General features: G+C 37.7%; 1 long non-coding RNA gene and 1 pseudogene across 1 annotated transcript; one reads left to right on the top strand and one right to left on the bottom strand.

Annotated features, from left to right (window-relative positions):
- Positions 1–2,101: 2,101 nt before the first annotated feature.
- On the bottom strand, positions 2,102–9,250 carry LOC122066623 (annotated as a pseudogene).
- A 5,509-nt stretch (positions 9,251–14,759) lies between these two features.
- LOC122066622 lies at positions 14,760–15,504 on the top strand. The gene is made up of 2 exons (XR_006136416.1): positions 14,760–14,903; positions 15,140–15,504. It is a non-coding gene; the product is annotated as an uncharacterized LOC122066622 (long non-coding RNA).
- Positions 15,505–20,021: the final 4,517 nt, after the last annotated feature.

Below are 20,021 nucleotides of genomic sequence, written 5' to 3'. Positions count from 1 at the left end.
TGAGAATCGTGTCTAACATGTTGAGTGCTAGACTGTAGGGTTTTACCATGCCTATTCCATATTATATCATTATGTTTTCTTTACATTCTGTATACTAACCGTGCAGAGCATTTGGATATGGGTATGTGGGTTAATCCCTCTTTTTGATATTTCAACTAGCCATATTCTTGCAGTTATGTGTGAGTTGTATACGTATGATCAAACCTAGCTGGCCCATTCAATAATAATGTGTGTTTACCTGGGGTTGAAGTTCGTATTTAACCGATGCATAGAGGTGCCTAACCCTTTCCTCGAATCGCAATATGACACAAACCTAACCCGTGGTTAGACAGTTCGGAGGGAGTCATTTCAACTTCAATTTTAATTAGTGGTTGATCCTAGACCTTAATCTAGGTGGCTACCCTTAGTCCATTGACACCATTGGACCCACACAACTCTATTCACAAAGGGAGTATGCGGAACCCCGCTAGTCCTCACAAATGGTCCTACAGTATGATTTTATGGTAGGTTATTTTATTGGGAAATTACCGGTGTCCTAGAATGACTTCAAGTTGAACATAAAGCATAAACGAATGAAATAGAATCTTAATTTAGATCATCATCCGGGTCAACATTGTGAAGAAGAACCAGGAGATGGACAAGGTGGAAAGAGCCAATGATTTCAATTCTAAAGCCAAACTTGTTGAGTTTAGTAAGGCAAGTAGTCAAAGAAGTTTTTCCATTCCAAGAAGGAGATGAAGTTCAAGAAGAAAAATGGGAATTGCTTCACGTGTGGCAAGCCTGGACCATCACAAACCAAACTGAGATGGGGTATGGTCACACCCTTATGGGCAGCAAATGCTAAAACATAGCATCCACAATTAAAACTCCATTCATAGTAAACCACATAGAGTTCCATACATCAGAGTTTTAGGATCACCCCCTAGTGGAAAAAATATTTGTAACCAGTTACTCAACTTTCCATACATCATCATATGGTTATATAAAATCCTCCTATCTACAAGTATACAACTAGAATGATGTTCTTCACTCAAAAGATCCTCTACTTTGCTGGTTCCTTACTGGCCCTTCGGCCTTGGGTATGATCTGAAATAAAAACGATGTTGCAATTCCTCTAACATTCCTACTTACTAAAAATTTGGATGCTAGAAATTTTCTAAAATAATAATGCATCAATCAAAATGTTGATGTCCTAAAGTTAAATTTAATTAAGATATCCTTCTTGCGAAGAACCTAAGCCATAAGTTTTTTAGGTTGAGTAGCTCCCATATGGTTGTCTTTAGGAACAATTAAAATGGTGCTTTAGGAACTAATTTTGAAACCTTCGGGTCAGGTTGCATGACCATGAAGGAAAATTTTTAAAGGGAAACCTTGGAAATTTAATCATAGAAAGAGATGGTAAGGAAAATTTAGGCATAGAAAGTTAAGAAAACTTTGGCAGTGGTAATTAATCTTCCATGTTAGAAGCTTTATGGCAATTTTTTTTATTAGTATGCTCTAGAGGTATTTCTAGACAGGTACCAAGTTCTTTCACATGGAGGGTGATGTAATTTCAAACAAATACATTTTAGATCATAGTCTAGGTTTGGCAACATATCAAAATTTAGACTTAAATTTAAGCATATACCCTCCCATTTATTGGCATATTTTCTTGGTATTTGGGAAAAAATAATATTTTCTTTATATTTTCAACTGTTTATAAATTAAAATAAAATTACATGTTTTGATTGGTTTTTCAAAGTTTTACTTCGCCACTTGACTAGATCCATTTTGGTTAAACTTGACATGTGAGAAGAAGACCATGGGTTCTATTTGTAAGCAACTATACGAAACGTTTCACATATTAGATATTTATTGCATTCTAAAGATGCTATTAGACTACTAAATTTCTCCCAAAATGTATAGATATGCATGAAGAAAAATATTGTTCCCCCTTATCTTCTTTTCTACCCTTACTACTTTAACTGAATGCCAATGCTAATTCAAATGAACACATGCAACCTCATTATCCTTACACTTTCTTCTCCCAATTTTTTTGTCATACTCAAAATGGCAATGCTCCTCAATGATACAGCGTGGTTACATTATGATATTTAGAACTCACTTACTTAGCCTTTCAAAGACTAGGAACTACATCTTCTAGTATACTCCTCAACAAGCTTTGTAAAGGATGAGGACTTGCACTTTAGTAATTTGGTTGGGGAATCATATTCCAGTACAAGGCCTGTTTAAGAAATAAAATGTGTCAATTTTTATTAGGCAAGTCGAAAATAAGGATAAGAAGATATATTACCCAGTTAGTTGAATCCATTGACTGTGGTATAATAATTTCAAGATACTAACCATTATCAAGAAGGAGGACCATATCGGTATCAAGAATTGATGTTATTCTATGTGCAATTGTGATGATAGTCGACCCTGAGAAGTGTTGTCTAAGAGTTTGTTGAATTAGATAATCAGTTGCAGTATCCATTGCTGCTGTTGCTTCGTCAAGTACTACCACTTTGCTCTTTTTGAGTAATACCCGCCCTAAACAAACTAACTGTCTTTGACCGATGCTCCAATTCTCTCCATTCTCAGTCACTGTTACAAGCACCGTATGAAAATGTGTTGGCTATTCAAGATCTTATTTTCATAAATTTTTCCCCCACTTATTTTACTTTATTATATATATATACATATATTTTAAGAAAAGGAGGAATTTTAGGGGGTTTGGAGATTAGGCTTTGCACTAGAAGTTAGATATCATAAAATAAGAATTTTGAAAGAATACTAGATTTGTGAATGGTAAATTAATGTAGAGAAATTTTTATGTGGAGTGCACATTAAAAGAAACCAACCTGTAGAATCAAGCTTCCCCTCCTTCTTTCTAACTTTATCACCGAGTTGGCATTTGTCTAAAGCCTAGTCAACAAAAATTCCGTATAAATTACCACCTTGCTTAATTGTTAAAGATGATCTAAGCAAAAGATGAAATGAAAAATAAAGGAAGTGCCATGTGGAAATGGAAAAGAGGATAGTAAAAACAATGCACTTCTCCAATCCCAACTAAGAGAATCTCTTCGGATAATCTCAACATGTAGATGATCCAATGCATTCAATGAAATGATGTTAATTTATCAATGGAAAGTATTTCAAAAAAGATAAAATAAAATAAAATAAATAAAAAGAAGAAAACCACGAGAAAGGAGTTCATAAAGATATATGTCTCCAACAGACAATTGAAATGTGTTTGATTTTTGTGAAAATCATTAGTAATTGAAAGATATGTCCATGCTATCCTTGTCAATAATTAAAAATTATTCATGAAATGAAAAAACCGACCTCCCATATCTGTTCATCTGTGTACTCTTCAAGCGGGTCAAGATTAGCTCTTAAAGTCCCCTCAAACATTGTTGGGTCTTGTGGGATGATGCTCAATTTTGAGCGCAAGTCATAAAGGCTGATTGTGGAGATGTTGATACCATCAATTTGACCAACTATAGGTTCAAGCATGCGGAAGAGAGCCTGTATGAGAGTTGATTTACCACTTCCAGTTCGCCCAACAATGCCAATCTTCATCCCTCCAGGGAAAGTGCATGTGATATTTCGTAAGACAAGAGGAAGGTGTGGGGCATACCGGACCTACATGCATATTAAATATTCAAATAATAAAGCTTGGCTGAGTTCCATAAGAGGAGAAATAGTTGTCCAGAAACACTAGGCTTAAAATAGTCTATTCCATTAAACGAGAAAGTAAGTTATAACATAAAGACTTGATGAATCTAGAGTGGGGATTACCTGCAGATCAACAATCTCAACTTTTCCTTGTGATGGCCATTCATGACCTGGACTATTTTCTTTTACCAATAGAAGGGGTTCACTGGGAATGGAGGAGTATTGAAGAATTCTCTCAACAGATATCATTTTATTTTCAAGAATGCTAAGATCCCATATGGCCCCATGCATAGTGAAACCAAGCCCAAATGTTATTGCTAAGCCCATAACAGCTTCAATAGAGAAGAAAATAGAATCAATTCTTGTCAGAATTCAATCATAGCTTCCCCAAAATATGAATTGATATAATTTTAAGTTGAACTTCTTACCAGGACTGAGTACTCCATTTGGCACTGAGATTAAGAAAACAAAAAACGAGGCATATGTGATGGATGCCAACATATCCATACGAAAGCAAACCCACTCCATTGCTCCTGAGAAATGAAATATGGGCCGAGAATACCCATCTACCAGCTTGAGGTTAGTGTCCATAAACCTCTTTTCTTGGTTGAAGCACCTAATTGTGGTCAAACCTAAACTAGATTCAGTAAAATGTTGTATAATTGGAACCTGGCATACTCCAAATAATCTTGACAGTTCTCGTGCTGTAGATATGTAGTATTTCTACAAGACAAGGTTCATAAAAGGAAATTAGGTAAAATTTAGAAACATAAGTAATGAATGTATAGTCACTCAAAAGATGATAGCTTTTTTTGTTGGATTTCTTAATAGCAACTTCTTACATTAGATGGTTAGTAATGAATGACACCATCATCATGATTAAAACTATAGGAAAATATTGTTTTTATAAGAAAAAAAATTCTTTCTTTTTATTTATTTCTATTGTACTCTTTTGAATGATTAGTATTTTCTATTTTTACTTGATTTTTATTGAATTATATGCATTACATGGATGTCGGTTATATACCAAAATTTCTAGTATAGAACATGAATTTAATAGTTCCTGAAATTTCATAGTATCTATTTTTTTTCTTTAATATACTTAATTTTAAATCATATATCAAATTTCAAGCTCAATTAATAACCACTGTGCTCATATCTAATTTTTTTTTTTTTCCAAATCTAAACTTTCTGATTTTGGACTAGAGAATAGTCTTTTTCATTATTACCAAAATAACATGAATATAAGATTTAGCACGATAATATGGTATAGCATAGACTAGCTACTAACTAATTTATTTATTTGGTAGTGCAATAAAGAAAAAATATATTTATTACTTGCTAAATTTATTTATGATTGTCTTATTTTTAGTATAAGCTCCAAACAGTGGCAATTAATAGAGCAAGTAGGCCTTATTTGTGTTTTCTATATATCTAAAATTTTATATTTATGTAAAAAGTGTAGCCATATTGGTTTTGGTAAACTTTTCACATTTGATAACGTTGTCCTTGTTTGGTCCCTTCTTCTTAAGAATTTTTGGTGAATGAAAGACAACAATTTTGCATTAGTTTATATGAAAATATGAGATTTGAGAAATGAATTTGTTGTGTATATTCTTTATATTTTCAAAACCACCAATGTGTTTTTATTATCGGTTACGTCCAATAAGCATGTATGCATATACCTTTTCACTATTAAACCAAATTTGGTGTGAACTAATAAAAATAAGCTTAAACAAACTTGAATTATAGCCTATTAACTATATGAAAAATATGATTGACATTGATTTGGAATTTTAATTGAAGTTACCTGATACCAAATGCACGCCACAGTCATTGGGATACAAACTATTAACATTTGCCATGCAACATATGACATTATTGCTATATTTCCAAGAACTCCTATGACTGAGATAAGAACTTCTTCAATTTGTCGTGGAATAGAGGTATCAATTGCACTTTGATCTATTGATGCCTGTATAGAAAAATAGAGTTAATTTAAAATTGTGATAAATTTTATGGTGATTAAACAAAAAAATTTGAATCCCAAGAGTAATTAAGCATATTTACTAACCCGATTAAGAATTCTTCCACTCGGAGTAGAATCAAAAAATGACATGGGAGAGCGAAAAATGCACAAATGCATTTTATTAAAGAATAGAGTGGCTGTCTTATATCCAGTTGTTATTATGAGCAAAGACCTTATAATTGCACAAAGAGAACTTCCAAGGGTTAAAGCTGCATAAATACAGATTAAAGTGGATCCTTTAACATGAGGTCTCACATCCTTTGAAATTGGAGTAGACAACACCATCCAGTAACTACTAACTATTAGAAGAAGCTCAAAAAGAACTTGTGCCAGCAATATTAATGGTATAAAAGCCCCATTATATACGGCGCTAATATATGTCCAGTAGGTAGAAAGACTAACTCCACCCTTTTCTCTCATTTCTTCTTGGACAAGCTGCCCTTCTTGACCAACCACTTTTTCTCTTTCACAATTTTTGGGTTTCTTTTCCTCATTATCTTGAATAGACATCTCGGTACATAGCATAGTACCATCTTCATCATTATTACTTAAATTATCCAAATCATCCCCATGTTTGATAGAATTAAGGTCATCCAAAGCTTTCTTATGTGCACCCACTAAGTCCATAAAGTCAGTTCCTGAACTAAGAATTTCTTCGTACTTTCCTGATTGAGTAATTCTTCCATCTTTCATAACCTTGAAAAAAAGAAGAGATAATTAAATAATCTCTCAAATGGTTGATGAACTTGAAGTAAGAGAAGAACGATATTCTCACCAAGATAAGATCAGCAGAAGTTAAAAACTCTACTTGGTGGGTAACATAAATTATTGTTTTTGACTGCAAAATCCCTAACAAACAATCCTGTCACAAAATTGCAAATGTTAACATTTAGGAATTCAAAAATAAATTTTAGTTGCTGAAAAAAGATAAATATTTATATATTAATATTATTCATTTTCCATAACCATAAGGCAAATCAAACCATAGGTTTTATACAAGAACATGCAACACTCAATATAATGTGCCTCTATATATATATATATAATGTTTAGACAACTATAATTGCGTTCTTCTTAGATAGATCAAACTTTAATCTTGGTGAACAAAATTATGATGCAAGCTATGAGATATATAAGTTCAAGCCAAAGCTTTGAAAATAGAGCTTAAAGACAATCTACCTTAAATAGATGATTTCCTGTCTGAGCATCCACAGCACTAAAAGGGTCATCCAACAGATAAATATCAGCATCATGGTACAAAGCACGTGCAATCTGGATTCTTTGCTTCTGTCCGCCACTCAAGTTGATTCCTCTGTCCCCTATGATAGTCTGGTCCCCAAATGTAAATAATTCTAAATCCTTCTTTAATGAACATGCTTCAAGGATTAACTTGTATCTTTCCTTGTCCATCTCCTTACCAAACAATATATTATCTACTATCTTGCCACTTTGTATCCAAGGTGATTGTGCAACATATGCCTTTGTCCCATTCAACTTAGCGCCTCCAGATACTTTTGGCACTTCCCCCAGTATGGATGAAAGTAGGCTTGACTTACTTGACCCAACAGAACCACAAATAGCCACTCTCATACCATGGTACACTCAAAAATTAAGACCCTTTAGTGTAAGATTAGGGGAATGAAGGTCCCAAGAGAAATTTCCCTTGATTATCTCAATTGCAACCTTGGAACCATCTCTTGGAAGCTTTTGTGCTATACTCGGATGAAGATCATCGAGAAAAAGGAATGAGGCTATTCTATAAATGGAAACTTTAGTCTGAACTATCATGGATATTGCGTCCGGGAGATTATAAATCGGCGATTTCAATAGCTCAAATGTTGTAAGTGCAGTTAGAATCTTCCCCGAATCTAGCAGAATCCCCATAAGTATACAAAACCCAAAAGTAACCATAGATATAAACATAGGAGCAGACAAATAGACAAAAGCAGTCATAGCTGATGTATAAAGTAACTTTTTTATCCATCTTATTTCAAAGTTTCTAACCTCAATTATCTTCGTCAAGAACTTCATCTCCCACCCTTGGAGCTTGAGGATCCTCATATTCTTCAAAACCTCAGTTGTCACCTTCATCCTTCGATCCTTTGAATCCATCAATTCCCCTTGAAATTTTCCTTGTAGTTTTCCAAGTGGAACATTTGCTAACATCAAAATTATTGTGGTAAAAAAAGCTACAAGTGAAGCAAGCCCAAGGCTCCCGTATAAGATCAACAATGCTAGAACAATCTCAAGAGGCACCCTCCATATATCATGCAAGTACCAACTGAAAAGGGCAATCCTCTCAGCATCAACACTCATCAAATTAATGTTCTCACCACTAGTGTGTCCTTGCTTTGATTGGCTTGAAAGCTTGAGAACTTTGTTATATATTACTGTAGACAAGGCTGCACGGACCCTAATTGACATCTTCCGCAATTGAAAGTACAAGTGTCTCTCTGAGAGGGACCTTATGAGCTTTGAAAGAAAGAAAATAAACACTAATGCATAGCCCTTATAATTTAGTTGATGAGAACTATTGAGATATCGAACAAAGACTTCAATAAGACATGGTCCAACATAAGAAGCCAATAGGCATGCAATGGAGAAAAGAGTTGTCCATAAAATTTCCTTCCATGTTGAAAGAATCAATGCCTTGACCAGTTTGAGTGGGCTTACCTGACCACCATTATCGTTGTCATTACCATCTGATCCAAGTTCATTTCTAAATTGATCAAAGACCTCATTGGCACAATCACAATTGGCAAGCTGAGGGACATCCTCAAGATCTAATGTTTTTTTATTGCCGAGAGCAAGCAAAGATCCCATCCAAGTGAAAGTAAAAATACTAAGAAGATTGGAATTTGCATATGGAGTTACAGTCACTGCACCAACACTTGATCCTTTTCTTTCATCACCATTATTTAGATTGGAATTGGTTATCAAAAGGGGATCCAAAATATGGGAATCTTCATCTTCTTGTCGATTGCCAAACAAACCAGTATAACAAAAGAATAAACTAGCAATAATAGATACAACATCAGAGACCCATTGCAAGAATGGTATGGATGAATGTTTCCAATAAAAACCAAGATGTATAATAAGATAGAGACAAGACATTAGGAAGTAGAAGGCCCACCAAATCCTTAGTAAAATGGGGAACCTATGTTGACATAAGTGAGAAAATCGGATGTGCAAGTAAGTAGATATCGCAAACCAAGTGAGTGTTCTGAGTGTAAAATCTAATTGGGCAAAAAACTTTAGATCATACCAACCATGTTTATACCCAGAGAGAAAGTTTAACACACATAGGAGAAGATCATATAAAGATAGAATCATACAAGATATAAAGGCTGACCAATGATAGAATAAGTATGTGTTCTTCAACCTTGATTTTGAATTTTCAACTGTAGGCATTGTGCGTCTCTTGCAAGCCTGAGAAATGAGTACAACTAATAAAAAAATTAGGTGTGAAGAAGCAGAAAAACCGTGTAGGAAAATGGTTGCAGAAAACTGTGAAACGAATATCCAGATTTCCTTGTCATTCTTCGATCCTTCAAAAGCATCCATGTCGGTAAATTTTCTTTTCTTTTGCTTGTAATTTTGTGGCTTTGTTTAGGCAGATCCAACACAAATCCTATCAACTTTACCATATGACTTGATGCATGTCCATTTGCAAAATGTTTCAAAATCTCTAGCGTCTAAATACCAACCATTTCCACTTTAAATATTACAGAAGACTTAGACCAATATTGAAGTTTCAATATCATCCTCAGATGTATTTGAACCTGTTAGTGAACACACGAAAAAGAAAAATTTTAAATAATATGTAAATAAACGGCAATATATTTGTTAAAAAAATTCATAGAAAAACCAAGAATAGAAGAATTTGCAGTTAATATGATTTTGTCTATGTTCAATTAAGATGATCAATAAAAATAATACAAACTTTCTAATATGAGATGAAATAAATCAATAGATGTTGTAGAATTAAATATCAAATAAAATGTTAGGAAAGTCAAACAACTGCATCATAACAACACCAAGTAATACATTACAATAGATTTGTATAGAAAAATTAAAGGATAATTTTGATTTCTTGAAAGTCTAGCTCCTACAAAATCAAATTGTACCCTACTTGTTGCGGTGGCGAATAATTTGTTTTGGTTCCTAGCTGTTGCAGAACTCCTTTTATTGTAGAATTCTAGAGCCACTTTTTTCATTGAGAGTGATCGCAATACATGTTACTTTCGCTCTAAGGCTATCCTTTATAGGAGGAAGCATTGTATTTAAAATTATTGGATTCTTCTGGTTCTAAGTGTTATAGATACAAGATAGCAAGCTCCTAAGGTGTCTAGCTCAACTGGTCCTGCTGTCTAGTTGATTATATTAGTTGTCCTTATGTAATTGGTTATTCCAGTAATTTGATGTACTCTATATATCATTCGTTAATAAAGATAGATAAGAAATTTCAGTTCCTACATGGTATCAGAGGCCTAACTTCGTTAATTGGTGGCTTTTGTCCTCTTACTCGAGTGTTCAACATTACCCCAGACTATGGTTTTTTATGAACATTTGGGTGCTTATACTATCCGTGGCTATGCCCTTATAACCGGAACAAGCTTTCACCTTGCTCACGACCATGTATCTTCTTAGGCTATTCCTTAACTCACAAAGGGTACAGATGCTTAGATATCTCCTCCAACAAATTATTTGTGTCTCATCATGTCATTTTTGTTGAATCCATTTTTCCATTTTCGAAGCTCCCTACAAACTGGTATGGTTCACCCTCCTCTGTTATTGAGCATTGGTGTAATCTCTGTCCTCCAGTCTTGTTTCCATGCTCATCTTTGAATTTCCCCTTTGTACTACACACCTCAGATTCATCTGCTATCTCATATTCCTTCTCTAGATCCAATTGCGTACAACCTTCCTCTGGGCTCAGTCACTTATCGCCCACTTCTAGGCCTACTCCATTACAACCCTCTTCTGGGCCTGCTCCAATACAACCCATTTCTGGGCCTGCTTCTTTACTGCCAACTTCTGGGTCCAATAGTTTACAACCCTCTTCTGGGCCTCTTCCTCTTGGTCCATCTTCAGAGCCCATTGTTAAATCTCATGACTCTTCCTCGATTCCTGAACCTATTGCCGGCCTTCCTCTACTGACCCCATGCTAACACCCTCACGCATAGGAGCCTCCTGTCATCCTCCAAAATGTCTCAAATTGGTTGCTTCCAAACGCACTCTGTCCGTCCCTTTGGAACCAACCTGTTATACTCAGGCACTTAAAATTCCTGAGTGGAGCACAGCAATGGTGGATGAGTTTAATGCCTTGGTTAGGAATGGTACTTGGGTCCTCGTTCCATCTTCCTCTTCTCGAAATATGGTGGGTTGCAATTGGGTTTTTCGAATAAAACGAAACACTAATGGTACTATTGAATGCTACAAAACCCGATTGATTGCCAAGGGTTTCCATCAACGGCCTGGGGTTGATTTTGTACAAACTTTCAGTCCCATAATCAAGCCAACAACCATTCTTCTGGTTCTCTCTTTGGCTGTTACAAATGGCTGGTATGGGCGCCAACTTGATGTTCAGAATGCATTCTTGGATGGGCATCTAATCGAGACAGACTCAACCACCAGGTTTTGCTGATCCTCATCACCTAGAATATATGTCAACTTAAGAAATCACTTTACGGTTTGAAACAAGCGCCTCCTGCATGGTGCAATCGTCTCAGTGATTTCTTGATCTCTCAAGGCTTTATTGCCTCCAAGACTGATACCTCTCTGTTTATCTATCGGGCATAAGGTGTTATATATTTTTTGGTCTATGTTGATGATCTTCTTGTTACAGGAAACAACTCAACTTTCATCCAGTCTCTCCTTCAGGCCTTATCCTCTGCCTTTGCTGTCAAGGATGTGGGTTTACTACACTATTTTCTTGGAATAGAGGTTTCTCGTTCTTCAGCCGGGTTACTTCTCACACAAAAGAAATATATCACAGATCTCCTCCACCGCTCGGGTATGGCTGAAGCAAAACCCATTTCCACTCCTGTAGCTTCAGGCTCCTCCTTATCTCTACATTCAGGTGTCCCTTATCTGATGGATCTGTCAAGTGGCTGATATTCTTATCAAAGGATTGCCGCAGCAACGTTTTCTGATTCACAAGAGCAAGCTCACGGTGGTTCTCTCCTGTTGAGATTGAGGGGGCGTGTTATGGATACAGGACAACAAGCTCCTATGGTCTCCAGCTTAGCTGGTCCTGCTGTCTAGTTGACTATATTAGTTGTCCTCATGTAATTGGTTATTCCAGTATTCTGATGTATATATATATATACATATATATATCATTTATTAGTACAGATAGATATGAAATTCCAATTCCTTACACCAAGGTATATATGATCATCCTACTCGGATGGCATACCTATTCATTCAACACCTGTCTTCCCACCTTCACCTCCACTAATCTTTTTTACCCTGACTTCTTTGAAAGTCTATCTGAATTGGTCTGTAATAATTTTCATTTTGCGTTTATTGGACGAAGTCAATTTCAGATTGCCGTCCTTGGACTCTCTTAGTTAGGAAGTGAGGGATAACTGGAAACTGAAGGAGAAAGTTATTATGCACCCCCTGGGGAAGGGTGCAAATTCCTCCATTCAACTCCAACAAAAATCCATAAAACAAGGATGGACTCTTAGTTTTCAGGCAAAAGACCAAATCCTTTATCTACGCCAAGGAAAAGCATGCCCAGAGTGCAAGTTAGAAGCAACCTTTATGGATGCCCGGTATAGACCTAGATTCAAGATCATGTAGTGTAGGGTAGATTTTTTTTTTTTATGATTTTTGGAGTAGGTAGTCCATTAATGTTAATGCTGAAGATGGTCCTCTATCCAAATTTGGAGTTCTCTTTCCCCCCTTGATAGCTTTGCCAAAGATGGTGTCGTAGAAAATTTTTCTATTTCTTCTCAGTTTAGGTATGTCCATACTATAATCCCGTACATTACTTTTACTTTTCTCTAATATACTTTGCTAATCTTTAGCAAAATAGAAGTAACCTTTGTGGTGAGATGCTTGGACGGGAGGAAGAACATCCACCCATCTTCTCCCTCAACAACAGGGACACTACAGACAACTTGAGAATAACTAGGGGAAAGGGGGGGGGGGGATTTCCATTCAACAAGGGATTGATTCCGCACCATTAGTTCCTTGGATAATAGGTGGGAGGGAAAATACTTGAAAGCGCTGAAATCCACGGTTTTGACCATAATAGGGAAAAAAACTTAAGTCCACAAGAAAATTTTCAGCACACAGGTTGGCATAGTTGTGGCAGAATCTGCCGAATGCATATGGCATTCCTAATTATGGAACCTCATTTGGTTTGAGCAAAAGGAGAATCTAGAAGCCCAGTGTTAGAGAAATATGGAGCTTTGAGGAGATTGGGTCCATAGGGCATCTGGGTGGGTGAGTAAACGCCATTTCAACTTAGCAATGAGGCTAAATTACGGATCCTGCAAAGGTGAAATCCCAGGTCCCAATGATTTAAGGAGATCAAAACTAGCCGAAGGCATAGGTCTCCATCCTTTAGCTTCACCCTCATGCCTCTCCAAAAACTAAGATTAACGATGTCCTACTAAGTGCACATAGATCAAATGAGGACAGTACGTCCTACTTGAGAGAGAAGATTTGATTGACACAGACCCAATATTTCCTTCATATGATTAAGGACCTTGTTCCAAATACCAGATTTGACCCCCTCTTGGGTACCAAAGGGATTCTAAGATAGGAAGTACCATCTTCCATGATAAAGAGTCTTTAAGACCCCCAGGATGTCAAAGATATGTAGCTCATGTAGGTGTTAGACAAGAGGTCTCATTGGAGCACCCATCGGAGCATCCATCGGGTGATCCATTACATCATAGGTTCACTGTTAAGGGAATTACATAATTGTTAGTGGCAGTATGTGTAATTATCAGTCTCTTCATGGTTGTAATCTAACTGTACTTGAGCATATATATATAATCTTGGATAATAGGGTTCCTCACCGTGGGTGAGAGAACTGTTCATCATCTCTAAAAGCTTTTCATGGTATCAGAGCCCTAGAAGAGGCGACTTCTCACGAACGAAGAAGAAAGCGATGATGGCGGCAGCAAATTCAAGCTCGTCGTTCATGGTTCCATATCCGAGTTCCTTGAATGTAGGGAATTTTGTAACGATCAAGCTCACACAAGACAACTTTCTTCTATGGGAAACTCAGATGTTGTCGCTGATTGAGAGCCAAGATCTGATCGGTTTTGTAAATGGCAAATGTTCATCACCTGATCAAGAGATTGAAAGTGCAGAAGGAACAAAGATTGTGAATCCAGACTATGCGTCTTGGATTCGAACAGATCGACTCATCAAAGCTTGGATCACTGGAACTCTATCAGAGGGAGTTCTAGGACTTGCTGTAGGAGCTCGATCAGCCTCAGAGCTCTGGAATACCTTGTCTAATGCCTTTTCACAAGCATCGGAAGCTCGCGAGTTCGAACTGCTATCAAGATTGCATTTCTTGAAAAAAAAGATTCCATATCTTTATCTTCATACCTGATCGATTTCAAGAAACTCTGCGATCAACTCAACTCAATTGGAAAACCTGTTCCGGATCAGCGCAAAGTCTTCTTGCTTCTAACTAATCTTGGATCTGCTTATGAAAATTTTGCTACTACGATGCTGAAACCACCTGTACCTTGCTATGCTGACTTGATACCCCTTCTCCAAAGTCATGAGCTGCGCAATCGAGGCTACTCCTCAGACATTTTAAATCCTCATCTTGCATTCCTTGGAGAAAAGAACTTCAATCAAAACAACAGAAACAATAGGGGGCGTGGATCAAGTTCGTTTCAGCGTGGAAGAAGGAGTTATTTCTCTTCCCAGGGCAGAGGCTTTGTTCAAAACACCAGGTCGAATCAGAATGAAGGAAAAGAAAATAGACCAGTTACTGCAAGGGATCAAACACATCAACAACAACAAGGATTTAGAGGAAATGAGTCTCGATCTCAGATTAGATGTCAGATCTGTAATAAATTTGGTCATGGAGCTCTAAAATGCTGGGGACGATTTGATAACAGCTATCAATCTACCGAGATACCACAAGCTTTGGCTGCTCTGCAAGTGAATAATTCTCAAGACTCTGCTTGGTTCCCTGATACAGGGGCAACAGCTCATATCACTGATACACCAGGTATGCTACATTCTTTAACACCTTACAAAGGACCAGACACAGTGATGGTGGGTAATGGGGCTCAACTACCTATTACTCATGTTGGTGAATGTAGTATTGTGAATGGGGATGTTTCCCTACCCCTGAAGAATGTTCTATTGGTTCCTTCTATTAAAAGGAATTTATTATCAGTATCTCAACTTACAAATGATTTTCCCTGCACCTTTGAGTTTGATCACAATGGTTTTGTCATTAAGGACCTTCAAACACAGAAGATTTTGGCATCGGGGAGTAAGCAAGGAGGTTTATATGCTATATCTACTCAATTTGAAGATCCCCAAATAAGGGCATACTTCTCCTCCAGGTTCAGATGTGCTACAGAAGATGTGTGGCACCAAAGACTTGGACATCCCCAAGGGAAGATTACCAAATTTCTCACGAATAATGATTTGATTGTTGTTTCTAAGAATTCTGAACACTTGTGCTCTAGTTGTCAGCTTAGTAAGAGCACCAAGCTCCCCTTTATCAGTTCTTTTACTCCTTGTACTTCTCCTCTTGAACGGATTCATTGTGATTTGTGGGGGAAAGCTCCTGTTCAAAGTGTTCATCATTTTCAATACTATGCTATCTTTGTTGATGATTTTTCTCGTCACACATGGTTCTATCCACTGAAGCGTAAATCAGATTTTTTTCAGACCTTTCTTCACTTCCAATCTATGGTCGAACGTCAATTAAACACTAAGATTAAAGTGTTTCAGTCAAATGGTGGGGGCGAATTTTCTGATACAAAGTTCTCAACTCATCTTAGTGTTTGTGGTATTATTCATCATCTTTCCTGCCCAGGTACACCAGAGCAGAATAGTGTCGCTGAGAGGAAGCATCGTCACATTGTTGAGCTGGGATTAGCCATGCTGTATACTGCTAGTGTTCCTTTTCATTTTTGGGTGGAAGCCTTCTCAACTGCAATTTTTTTGATTAACCGATTACCCTCTACAGTTCTTGCTATGAAGTGCCCTCTTGCTGTTCTGTTTGGCAGAAAACCAGATTACAGTATGCTTCACGTGTTTGGTTCATTATGTTACCCATACTTGCGTGACTATGCTGCCAACAAGTTTGCTCCGCGAACCCTACCATGTGTGTTCTTGGGGTATAGTGATAAACACAAAGGGTATCGTTGTTTACATCAATCTACAGGTCGGGTATATATCTCAAGACATGTTGTTTTTGATGAGAGGGTGTTCCCATTTCAGCAAGATTCTTCCCAGATTGGGGCATCCTCAGTTGGCTTTGTTGAACAAGATTGCAGTACCTTTGAGATATGGTTGCAGCCCTCTCCATCACCTTCTATTCCGCATTTAGTACAACCTACTTCGGTAGAAGGTATTACTCCTTGGTTCTCTTCAGCTGATGCGCTTCCCTCGCCTCTTGTTTCTTCTGGTTCAGGTATTGTTCCTATAGTGCCTACTACTGATGCTTATTTTCATCACCCTTTATCCCAACCTCTGTCTGGGGATGCTGTTGTACCACACAGTTTTGTGGAAAATGAACCTGATTCTCCACAAGTGTTGGATCATACAGTTGAGTCCTCTGCACCACAAAATTCCTCACCAGTCCCTGTCTCGGCTACCCAAGTGACCTCATCTTCTATTCCTTTAGCTGCTAGTACTTTCCTTCCACCTACTCATCCTATGACTACCCGTAGTAAGGCTGGCATTCGAAAACCAAACCCCAAATATGCATTGCTGGTCTCTTCTCTGCCTACTGAACCAACCTCTGTTAAAGCTGCCCTTAAACACCCTGGTTGGTATGCTGCCATGGTTGATGAGATGGAGGCTTTAGCCCATAATCAGACTTGGACCTTGGTACCTCGCACACCCTCAATGAATATTGTTGCTTGTAAATGGATTTTTAAAACTAAACTTAGTGTTGATGGCTCATTGGAGAGGCTTAAAGCTCGGTTAGTCGCTAAGGGATTTACCCAACGGGAGGGGATTGATTTCTTTGAGACTTTCAGTCCGGTCATAAAACCGGGTTCTATTCGTTTGATTCTTTCTGTTGCGACAGTTCTTCGTTGGCCCCTTCGGCAACTAGATGTAAAAAATGCATTTCTTCACGGTTTTTTGGATACCCCAGTGTACATGACTCAACCACCTGGATTTGTTGATCCTAATCAGCCGAATGCTGTTTGTTGTTTACAACGTGCCTTGTATGGTTTGCGTCAAGCACCGCGGGCTTGGTTTGATCGGTTTAGTTCTTTCCTCATTGATTCGGGTTTTGAATGTAGCATCTCTGATTCGTCTATGTTTGTGTATCGTCATCATGGTCATGTTATGATTCTTCTTTTATATGTGGATGACATTGTGCTTACGGGGAATAACGATGCATTTCTTACTTCCTTTATTGTTGATTTGGGCTCTCGTTTTGCGATGAAGGACCTGGGTACCTTACACTATTTTTTGGGGGTTGAGGTGTCTACCACTGCCCAGGGACTCTTCTTATCACAGGCTAAGTATGCTCATGACATTCTTCAGCGTACTCACATGGGGGATATCAAGCCAATGTCTACACCCATGGCTCTCCGATCTGACTCCTCCATTTCTGAGCCTTTCGCTGATATCACTCTCTTTCGGAGCCTCGTGGGTGCCTTGCAGTACTTATCCATAACCCGCCCGGATATCTCGTATGCGGTCAACTCGGTTTGTCAATTTATGCATACACCAACCACAACCCATATGTGTATGGTGAAACGCATCCTTCGTTATGTTCGGGGTACGATTGATCATGGGCTTCGTATTGTTCGTGATAGTTCTCTTCAGCTCTATGCCTTTTCGGATTCGGACTGGGCTGGTTGTCCAGTTACCCGTCGTTCCACCACAAGTTTCTGTACTTTTCTTGGTGCTAATTGTATCTCATGGAGTGCCAAGAAACAACCCACAGTTGCTCGCTCTAGTACAGAAGCTGAGTATCGTGCGATGGCCACTACCACCGCAGAGTTGACTTGGTTGTCCTTCCTCCTTCGTGACATTGGCGTTCCCCAATCGAAACCTGCTATACTATTTTGCGATAATCTTAGTGCCTTGCATATGACTGTCAATCCCGTGTTTCATGCTCGTACAAAGCATGTTGAGCTTGACTATCACTTTGTTCGTGAGAAGGTGGCTCTTGGCTTGCTTGTTACACGGTTTGTTCCCTCTCATCGTCAACTGGCTGATGTCTTTACTAAACCTCTTGGTCGCCGTGATTTTCACAGCATTTGTATCAAACTGGGCGTGTGTGCTCGCCCACAGCTCAGTTTGCGGGGGGATGTTAGACAAGAGGTCTCATTGGAGCACCCATCGGAGCATCCATCGGGTGATCCATTACATCATAGGTTCACTGTTAAGGGAATTACATAATTGTTAGTGGCAGTATGTGCAATTATCAGTCTCTTCATGGTTGTAATCTAACTGTACTTGAGCATATATATATAATCTTTGATAATAGGGTTCCTCACCGTGGGTGAGAGAACTGTTCATCATCTCTAAAAGCTTTTCAGTAGGATCATCAGTACCCTTGCTAAACACTCTTACCAACATTGATTTTTTAACCAGATAAGGCTTGAAGTAAATCAAGCAAAGACTTAATCGATTCATCTTAATCCCTATAAAAATGTTAAGATCACAATGAACCAGCAGTAGCCAAGGCAGACCCTCCATAGCAAAGATAAAAGGTATGGACTAAGGAGACAACCTTGCCTAATAACTCTAGATGGTTAAGGAAAAATCCAAAAATGCAACCTTGTAACTTAATTAAGGGCAGAGGTGGATACAAAGTAGCTAATCATATCACACCAATAATTACTAAAGCCAAGGAACTCAAACAAGGGTCTTAGATGTCCCCATTCAACCCTATTATAAGCCCTGGACATGTCTAACTTTAGAGCCATCCAACCTCTTTTGCCATTATAATGTCTAAGAAAGTCAAATATTTCATAGGCATGAATGATATTATCAATAATTTGTCGCTCTTCCACAAAGGCAGCCTTAAAATGGGAAATAAATTGATGAAAGAAAGGTTTGACTCGTTGAGATCTTGGAAGTGATTTTAGGAGTACAAAGACTGATGAATCTAAAATTCTCAACAGAAATGACATCATGCTTTTCTGGAATCATGGTTAATAAAATATGATTGGTTCCATACTGAATTTGCACACCTTCTTCTGGACCAATTCCGAACATCAAATGAAAGAAAATGGCTGGAATGCAATCGTGACCAGGGACCTTAAAAGGCCCCATACTGAACACAGCATCCTTGGTTTCTTCAATGGATGGTAGTGCGACTAGTAATACTTCCCGCCTGGATGGGTTCCAACAACGCTGCAATGTCTGGCCACACAGGAGAACCTACCGCCTTGCATAAGATTTTTTAGGCACCACCGGAGCAATTTCGAGGTTGTGTCGATGAGCCTCACCAAGCCCCTCCAAAGCATTCGCATCCTCTACACCCTCACGCAAACCACCATCCGCTCCCTCCTCTCCGCCCTCTGCACTCATGGTCAAAACTCCGGCACAAACTCAAAAACTTCTCAGAATCGCCTTAATTCCACCCCCCCCCCCCCCCCCCCCCAAAAAGGGGATCTTCTCTCTCATCTCCGTTTTTGTTTTGTTTTGTTTTTTGTTTTTTTGTTTTTTGTTTTGTTTTGTTTTTTGTTTTGTTTTTGTTTTGTTTTTGTTTTTTGTTTTTGTTTTGTTTTTTATTTTTATTTTTGTTTTTGTTTTTTGTTTTGTTTTGTTTTGTTTTGTTTTTGTTTTTTGTTTTGTTTTTGTTTTTTGTTTTGTTTTGTTTTGTTTTTTTGTTTTATTATTATTATTATTATTATTATTATTATTATTATTATTTTGAAGAAAACAAGTAATAAATAAATGACTTGAGAAGTTGTGCCTTCCTGTTTAATTAATGTATGAAGTGCATGGTCCCCAACTTACCATGGGGTGATGCCTCACTCTTTTGAGGGGATGAACTTTTCGATTTAACCCTTGAGGGGTTCTTTTAAGCACTTAAATTGAAGGTTGCCAAGACTCGAGATATAAGCTTGACATGAATTTTTTTGGGGGATAAATTAAGCTTCACATGGATTTTGAAAACAATTATGACTATATT

Source organism: Macadamia integrifolia, unplaced genomic scaffold, assembly GCF_013358625.1.
Source record: "Macadamia integrifolia cultivar HAES 741 unplaced genomic scaffold, SCU_Mint_v3 scaffold2500, whole genome shotgun sequence".
Taxonomy (NCBI): Eukaryota; Viridiplantae; Streptophyta; class Magnoliopsida; order Proteales; family Proteaceae; genus Macadamia; species Macadamia integrifolia.
Note: the sequence above shows the minus strand (reverse complement) of the source record. Positions and strands in the feature narration are given on the sequence as shown.